We start from the raw sequence: 9,052 nt of genomic DNA, 5'->3' as shown, positions 1-9,052 counted from the left end.
ACCTCAGTTTTGTTTTTGTTTAGCTGGAGAAAATTGTGGCACAACCAGTCATTGATTTCCTCAATGCATTTACCAAGAGCCTGTACAGGGCCTCGGTCTCCTGGTGACATTGTGATATATATTTGTGTGTCATCTGCATAGCTGTGATAGTTTATTTTGTTGTTGTTTATAATCTGTGCCAGTGGGAGCATGTAGATGTTAAACAGAAGGGGTCCCAAGATGGAACCTTGGGGAACTCCACATGTGATACTTGTCTGCTCAGATGTGAAGTTACCTATTGATACAAAGTATTTCCTGTTTTCTACGTATGTTTTGAACCAGTTTAGTACAGTTCCTGAAAGACCTGTCCAGTTCTCCAGTCGTTTGAGTAATATGTTGTGGTCAACTGTATCAAATGCTGCACTGAGATCCAGTAAAACTAGGACTGACATTTTTCCACTGTCTGTATTCAGACATATGTCATTAAACACTTTGGTCAGAGCAGTTTCAGTGCTGTGGTTCTGTCTAAAACCTGACTGGAAGGCATCGTAGCAGTTATTCTGTTTTAAGAAGTAACTGAGCTGTTGAGAAACTGCTTTTTCAATGATCTTACTTAAAAATGGGAGATTTGAGATCGGCCTGTAGTTGTTCATTTGTGTCTTGTCAAGATTGTCCTTTTTCAGTATAGGTTTGATTACAGCAGTTTTTAGTGATTCTGGAAACACACCTGATAATAAAGAAAAGTTGACGATCTGTAACAGGTCTGACTCTAAAGTCTTTGAGACCTTTTTGAAAAAACTTGTTGGCAGGACATCTAAACAGCAGGAGGAGGAGTTCAGTTGACCTAAGATGTCCTCCAGGTCTTTGCTGTTAATAGGTTGAAACTGTTTCATGGTGTTTAAACAGTTTTTTGGTGGACACAGTACATATCCTGGATCTGCTGTTGATGTACCAATTGCTTGTCTAATTTTTTGGATTTTTTCAGTGAAGAATTTGGCAAAGTCATTGCAGGCCATGGTCGAATGAAGTTCAGCTGCCACTGACACAGGAGGGTTTGTTAGCCTGTCAACTGTAGAAAATAAGACCCGAGCATTATGGCTGTTTTTAGTGATGATGTCAGAGAAGTAGGACCTCCTTGCATTCCTCAGTTGTAAATTATAATTGTGAAGTTTCTCTTTATAAATGTCATAATGAACCTGGAGGTTTGTTTTTCTCCATCTGCGCTCAGCTTTCCTACACTCTCTTTTTTCATTTTTCACCAGTGTGGAGTTTCTCCATGGAGACTTTTTCCTTCCAGAGATAACCTTCACCTTAATGGGAGCAATAGTGTCCATTACATTTAACATGTTAGCATTGAAGCTATTGACGAGCTCATTGACTGACCCTCTGGGCAGGTCAGGTGTTAATGGGAAGACCTGGTTAAAAATTGCACTATTGTGTTCAGTTATACACCGTTTTGTGATCACTGTTGCAGCACATAAGATCAACAGAACACAGTGTGCTTTGAGGTAGGAGCCAAAAAGGGTGTAGTTTGTGGGTGTGATCACCCGTGTGTACACCTGTGAGCATGGACGCGCTTGTTTTTAAAAGGTAAAAAAAATAAATAAATAAATAAATAAAAGGTTCCTTCATGTAATGATCTGATAGAGGGTGTGGGGGGGCCAGAGCCCCGTCCTCCAGGGCATGAAGCAGGTATGGAGGAGATCAAAACTCCAGACATCCAGAGGCCCCCAGAACACAAGAGACCAAGGAAGACCAACAGAGGGGCAGCCGCGCCACTGTCCCAGAAAGAGCTGAGGAGAGTCCCAGATGAGGGCTCACTCAGCAGCCGCGGAGCAGAAGCCAGGGGGAGTTGCAGTGACGCGCCCGTGAGCTCCGCCGGCAGCCAGCTGTGCCTGAGTGACCGAGCCCCAGGCCGAGAGGCCGGGGTCACCCCACCTCCGAAGTGGCCCGAGCGAGCCCCAGGCTCCAGGCCCCAACAAGCAGCCACCAAGGAGTGAGCCGGTGTGTACCTGGACGCCCATCCCCGGACACAAAGAACCACCAACGCACCGATGTCTGAGGGAGTCCGCCACTGGCAGGGGGAGTGGTGGTGGTGGGAGATAGGCCTCCAAACCTTGGAGGGCCTGAGATGTCCCCAGAGAGGTGGCGTCTGATACCCAACCTGACATATAGACACAGACATACAGGCACACACAGATACAAACATCCATTCCCACCCTCATGCTCTCATATGCACTTACTCCACACTCAACCAACGTGGAGACAGACATGAAGAGACGCTGTACACACGATCACACTCCCCAAGCGTACTCTACGAACCGGGTCTAGGTACCCTTGCCCCTGGAGGGGGGAACTGCACCCAGACCCAGGTAGTGTTACCCTTTTCCCTGCGGTGGGGGGAGGCAGACTGCCCCGACTCCGCAGCAGCAGGGAGGCCCCACACTCCAGACCGCAGTCGGACAGCCAACTCCTCCTCCTAGTGAGAGAAGACTCCAAACCTCCCTCCGCCCGCTCATATGTAGTGTTGATGCATGTGTGTTCTAAGGTGCATTTAAAACCCAGGAGGGCATGGAGCTACCTGCCAGAGAGCAGCAGGTAAGCGCATGGTCCCTCCTGCTAGCCCTCAATGTCTACGTGTATTTAACATTGAGAGGTGGGCAACGACGCCAGGGGTGGGGTGTACACCCTGATGGTACTTTGGACTCCGTGCATCGTGCCCACCCCCAAGATCCTATATGTATGTGTAATGAGAGTGTGAGTAATGTGAATGTCTAAGTTGTGGGATAAAATTGAGGCAGGGGCAGCCAGAAGGGGACAGAGGGGGGGTAGCCTCCTCTGCACCCTGGTGACACACCCCTACTCCAAGGCCCTGCATGTGTGGGTGGTTGTGGTGGAGCGGGAAGAGGGAGGCAGCTGGAGATAGGGAGGGAAGGAAGGGAGGGGCAAGTGACCCTTCCCTGGGGCCAGCTCCCCCGCTGACCCCAGTAGGCACCCCCATACTCCGCGACCCGCCAGGGAAAGGGGGCCCAGGCCCATCCAGACCGGGGCCCAGTGCAGCAGCGCCGCCCGGCCCCACAGAGCCCGGGACAGTCCACCCAACCCCACCACAGAGAAAACTGCACCCACCCCACCATCCACTCATCTTCCAGACTACATAAGACACTATATAATTATGAGATCAATCTCGGAGCTGCGGACGGTGACCTGGAGCTGGCAGAGGAGCTGAATATCTTCTTCGCCCGCTTTGAGACCAGGGTACCGGAGGTATTGGAGCCACAGCAGCAACACGCCACCCATAGCAGCACCACCCTCACCCTGGAAGAGCACGAGGTGAGGCGCATGCTGCAGGCTGTTAACCCGAGGAAGGCGGCGGGTCCTGATGGTGTGCCAGGTCGAATATTGAGGGATTGTGCAGAACAGCTGGCTGGGATCTTCACCAGGATCTTCAACAAATCCCTCGCACAGGCGACTGTCCCACTCTGCCTGAAGTCCTCCACCATAGTCCCCTTGCCTACACAGCAAATCCAGCATGTCCAAATTAACACTGTCGGATTTGATTTCAACACTTTTAAAGTGTCTATATGGGTCCACACCAGAGAGTGTTAATTTAACTCTTTTTGGAGAGTTGGTACGTTAACTCTGATTTAGTGTTAAACACCAAATCTGTCTGGAGTTGATAATTTAACACTGGGTGTTAAGAGTTTATATATTAACTCTCAAAGAGTATTTTAGTTTAACTATGTAAGAGTTATCTTCTAATTCATTCTAAAAAGCAGGAATTTTACTGTTCTGAACTTCTAGAAATTTCTTTTGGAAATAAACATTTGCTAAAAAGATGCAATGGTTTTTGAAAAACATTTATTCTGAACTGTGCACCACAATTTCAAAACATTTTCTGAAAGATGTAACAGTATACATGTTCTCACTTTCATTAGAATTTTGTTTATCAAAAGGTCTGACATAGGCGAACTGGTAAATGCAAAAAACAGCATTCTCATCACTTATTTCTTCAATACAATATGCATGTCCTTCATTCATCCCTTTGTGGAACTTCAACGCACTTCTGCTCTCCCTCATATTCCATCTTCACAAGCATATCCTGTGCGGAGATTGAATACAAATTAGTTGACACTAATTAACGGCACAAATAATCCAGTAAACAATTGCAGCACAGTAAAAAAAAAAAAAAAAGGAATCCTCTTTGAGCCATTACTTGTGTAAAGTATTTTCCCAAAAGACAAGGACACAGGCAACAGGTAATACTGAACTAAATGTAAAACCTCAACCTTTTTCATTTTTACCTAAACCGTGTGCACAAAACTCTGGAGGGATCTATGCTAACGTGGAATCCAGTCAGGACGTCTGCTACTGCTGTTTGCTCGTTTTTTTTTATGGGCGATCGTTTTCAGGCTTCAAGTAGCACCATTATACCAACATTTCACATTCTAGACATTGTTTTAGGTGTATTTGACCAAAAGTTTGACTGAAAATTCACATGCAAGCTTTTTTTCCAAGGCTGTGGTATTTGCCTGCAAACAATACCTTTCAGCTAGCTAAAACAGAATATTATGCTATCACCGAGCAACATGGCTACTGCCTTCCACACAGCTTTGTCTCAACTCCAAAGAGCCACAGAAGTAAAAGCTCATAATAATAATTGAAACAATATTTGAAAAAATGACTTACCAAGCATGGCAAACAACTCGAATATGTAGAGCAAAATGTTCTGAAACGGCTTCACTTCAGCTTCGATTGGAGCCGTGCTGGGGGCGGAGTCTGTGAATTTACTCTGTTGGTGGCATAGCCCCTCTAGGAGTTCAGAGTTAAGAGGTCAAGAGTTAATGTTTCCATTGTAACACCTCCAGATTTGACAGAGAAACACTAATTTTTAACACTCGATTTTAACTACTATCATTTTACACCTCAGAGTTACATTAAAAGAATGTGACTCTGCTTAGAATCATCAGAATCAGAAACTTTATTGTCATTGTCATGAGAACAACGAAATTAAGAATGGTCCCCGATCATTGCATCATCCCTAGCAATATCAAAATATAAATAAAACAATAAAATTCAATAAATAAAATAGATAGAATACTTAAAATACTAATAAGATATAACAGTAAAACATTCACATACATTCCCACACACATGCTTCAGACCGTGCATAGATTAACACAAGAGTGGCGTGATGGACATTTTTTTGTAGTATTCAGATGTGTTATTGCAGTTGGATAACAGCTGTGTTTGAGTCTATTAGTCCTTGCTCTGATTGCCCTGTACCGTCTGCCTGAGGGCAACAGTTCGAACAGGGAGTGGCCAGGATGTGAGGTGTCTTTTATGATGTTTTGGGCCTTTTTAAAACAGTGGGCGTTGTGTAGAACTTCCAGTGTGGGGAGAGGGCAGCCAGTGATCTTTTGGGCGGTGTTAATGATCCCTTGGAGTGCTTTCCTCTGAGCCCCTGTGCAGCTAGTGTACCAGATGCATATGCAGTAAGTTAGAACACTCTCAATGGTGGCTCTGTAGAAGGACACCAGCAGTCTCTGTGTGATGTTATTCCTCCTGAGAATTCTCAGGAAGTACAGTCTCTGTTGGGCCTTTTTCAGCAGCTCGGAGGTGTTCACACTCCAGGAAAGGTTCTCCTCTATATTGACTCCCAGGAAGCGGAAGCTTGCCACCCTTTCTACACAGTCCCCATTTATGAATAGTGGTTGGATCTCTGCCTTTTTCCTTCTGAAGTCTATTATGAGTTCTTTGGTTTTTGAAGTGTTGAGGAGGAGGTTATTGGCCTTACACCATGACGTCAGCTGCTCCACCTCGTCTCTTAGAGTAAAATTAACTCTACTTTTGCAAGAAGACTATTAACACCAAACATTTAACACTTTTGAATTTGCTGTGTAAGAAGCCCCACATCACCGGCCTGAATGACTACAGACCGGTGGCACTCACCCCAGTGGTAATGAAATGCTTTGAGAAGCTGGTCCGCAGACACATCACAGCAGCCCTGCCCCGCAGCCTGGATCCACACCAGTTTGCCTACAGAGCAAACCGGTCCACGGAAGACGCTGTAGCCACAGCACTCCATGCTGCATTAACTCACCTGGAAGAGCATGGTAGCTATGTGCGGATGCTCTTCGTGGATTACTGCTCAGCTTTTAACACCATCCTTCCACACAAACTGGTGGCCAAGCTACAAGACCTGGGGCTTCCATACAGCACCTGCATGTGGATCAACAGCTTCCTCTCGGGCCGTAGACAGAGAGTCAGAGTTGGCCATCACACATCCTCAGCCCTGAGTCTCAGCACTGGCTCACCCCAGGGCTGTGTGCTCAGTCCACTGCTCTACTCTCTCTACACACACGACTGCACTCCTCACCACCACAGCAACATCTTTGTGAAATTTGCAGATGACACCACAGTGGTGGGGCTCATTTCCAAGGGAGACGAGTCTACGTACAGAGACGAGGTGGAGCAGCTGACGTCATGGTGTAAGGCCAATAACCTCCTCCTCAACACTTCAAAAACCAAAGAACTCATAATAGATTTCAGAAGGAAAAAGGCAGAGATCCAACCACTATTCATAAATGGGGACTGTGTAGAAAGGGTGGCAAGCTTCCGCTTCCTGGGAGTCAATATAGAGGAGAACCTTTCCTGGAGTGTGAACACCTCCGAGCTGCTGAAAAAGGCCCAACAGAGACTGTACTTCCTGAGAATTCTCAGGAGGAATAACATCACACAGAGACTGCTGGTGTCCTTCTACAGAGCCACCATTGAGAGTGTTCTAACTTACTGCATATGCATCTAGTACACTAGCTGCACAGGGGCTCAGAGGAAAGCACTCCAAGGGATCATTAACACCGCCCAAAAGATCACTGGCTGCCCTCTCCCCACACTGGAAGTTCTACACAACGCCCACTGTTTTAAAAAGGCCCAAAACATCATAAAAGACACCTCACATCCTGGCCACTCCCTGTTCGAACTGTTGCCCTCAGGCAGACGGTACAGGGCAATCAGAGCAAGGACTAATAGACTCAAACACAGCTGTTATCCAACTGCAATAACACATCTGAATACTACAAAAAAATGTCCATCACGCCACTCTTGTGTTAATCTATGCACGGTCTGAAGCATGTGTGTGGGAACGTATGTAAATGTTTTACTGTTACATCTTATTAGTATTTTAAGTATTCTATCTATTTTATTTATTGAATTTTATTGTTTTATTTATTATAAATTTTATTTATTATTATTATTATTTTATTTATATTTTGATATTGCTAGGGATGATGCAATGATCGGGGACCATTCTTCATTTCGTTGTTCTCGTGACAATGACAATAAAGTTTCTGATTCTGATTCTCTGATTCTGAATGGACGCCCAGGCTGAGATCTTCCTCCACCTCTCCTGTATCTCCCCCTCCTGCAGAGAGAGTTCCTGAAGAGCGGAAAGCTCACAGCCCATTGTTATACATGTATTTTATGTTCACGTATGTGTCATTGTGTGTGAATGTGTACATTTTTGTATATGTATGTTCATATTTGCCTGTACACATATTTTTTACAAACATATGGATGTCTTACAGTGTTTTCTATAATGTTTTCCTTTTACTTATTTTAATTCTTTTTATTATATTATCCCTCTGTTGAGCACTTTGGCCGACACTTGATGTCTTTTAAATGTGCTATATAAATAAAGATAACTTGACTTCAGTCATTATGTAAATGTACTGTCTAAAGGTTGGGGAAACCTGTGGTCAGCTGAGACTGAAGAAGTCACTTGGATGAGTCAGGAAAGCTTTCTCCCACTAAAACGCTACGTACAGATGAACAGAATTAACTTTTTGGGATTTCCATACCTGGATGATTGTGCATGCATCAAGACAAGAAGTCTAAAACAGCATCTAACTGTAACCAGCTACTGCAGTCTTTCAGCTGTTAAGATGATGGCAATGTTCCCTGTGATTTACTGTGTTTGATTAACAAACTTTTCCTCAATTAACAGAAATTATTACATTCTGCACAGACACTGCAGATGGTATTTTATTGCTTTTATATGAATTTAAATCATGCTGGATCAATGGTTCCCCCAGTTGTGTGCTGTGAAATTGTCCCCATACTTCTGACATGACTTGCACCTTTAAGTGCATATTTATTTTTGCAGCATGAGGCATTTCTAAGCCAACCAAAAGACACAATCTGTCCAGCCGGCCATGATTTAGTCCTTCTGGTTTGACATACTCAAAACACATCAGGTAGCAGAACAAGTGTTAACTCAATGAAAAAAATGCCCATATAAACAGAAAGCAATCGTGGCATATATCCACTGAAGTGTCAGTTGTGGCTTTATAGGTTGACTTGCTTATTATATTACTAATAATTTTAATAGCATAGATCACACAGATTTTCAGTATTCATATTATGGTTTTTCTGAGCATTTGGTCCTGGTCTTTAAATTACAACCCCAGTTCCAACAAAGCTTGGATACTGTGTAAAACATAAATGATAACAGAATGCAATGATTAGTAAATCTCATGAACCTATATTGTATCTATAATAGAGTATAAAAAACATATTAGCTTTTGTTGTTTTGGGGTTTTTTATGGTTATATTGAATTTGACTTCAGCAAAAATGCTTGACAACATCAGTCTCCCAGTATTTTCTATAAGTCACTGGAGGGCAGCAAAGGACCTTAAAAAAAACACAGCTCTGTTCTAAATAAAGTGAGTCTTAATTCAAAGTAATACCACATTTTTCTTTATATATAAATATATATATACAAATGTACATATTTTTTTAAAAATCAACGCTCGTCCCCTGCGGGCAGTTTATCCTTCAAGCTCGGTCCTCTACCAGAGGCCTGGGAGCTTGAGGGTCCTGCGCAGTATCTTAGCTGTTCCCAGGACGGCGCTCCTCTGGACAGAGATCTCCGATGTTGTTCCCGGGATCTGCTGGAGCCACTCGCCTAGCTTGGGAGTCACCGCACCTAGTGCTCCGATTAATGCACGGAGAACCCCGGTAGTTGTATTGCGGAGTCCGGTACCTTGTCCGATAGCCAGGTTTCTGTGAGGC

The 9,052-nt window shown here is 44.3% G+C and overlaps 1 long non-coding RNA gene across 1 annotated transcript; it reads right to left on the bottom strand.

The window, feature by feature from the left end:
- Positions 1-3,823: 3,823 nt before the first annotated feature.
- LOC309713479 lies at positions 3,824-4,774 on the bottom strand. Its single transcript, XR_014278591.1, has 2 exons — positions 4,669-4,774; positions 3,824-4,081 (listed from the first exon to the last, which is right to left on the bottom strand). It is a non-coding gene; the product is annotated as an uncharacterized lncRNA (long non-coding RNA).
- Positions 4,775-9,052: the final 4,278 nt, after the last annotated feature.

The sequence above is a fragment of the Aulonocara stuartgranti genome, assembly GCF_965226115.1.
Source record: "Aulonocara stuartgranti genome assembly, chromosome: 8".
Lineage (NCBI taxonomy): Eukaryota > Metazoa > Chordata > Actinopteri > Cichliformes > Cichlidae > Aulonocara > Aulonocara stuartgranti.
Note: the sequence above shows the minus strand (reverse complement) of the source record. Positions and strands in the feature narration are given on the sequence as shown.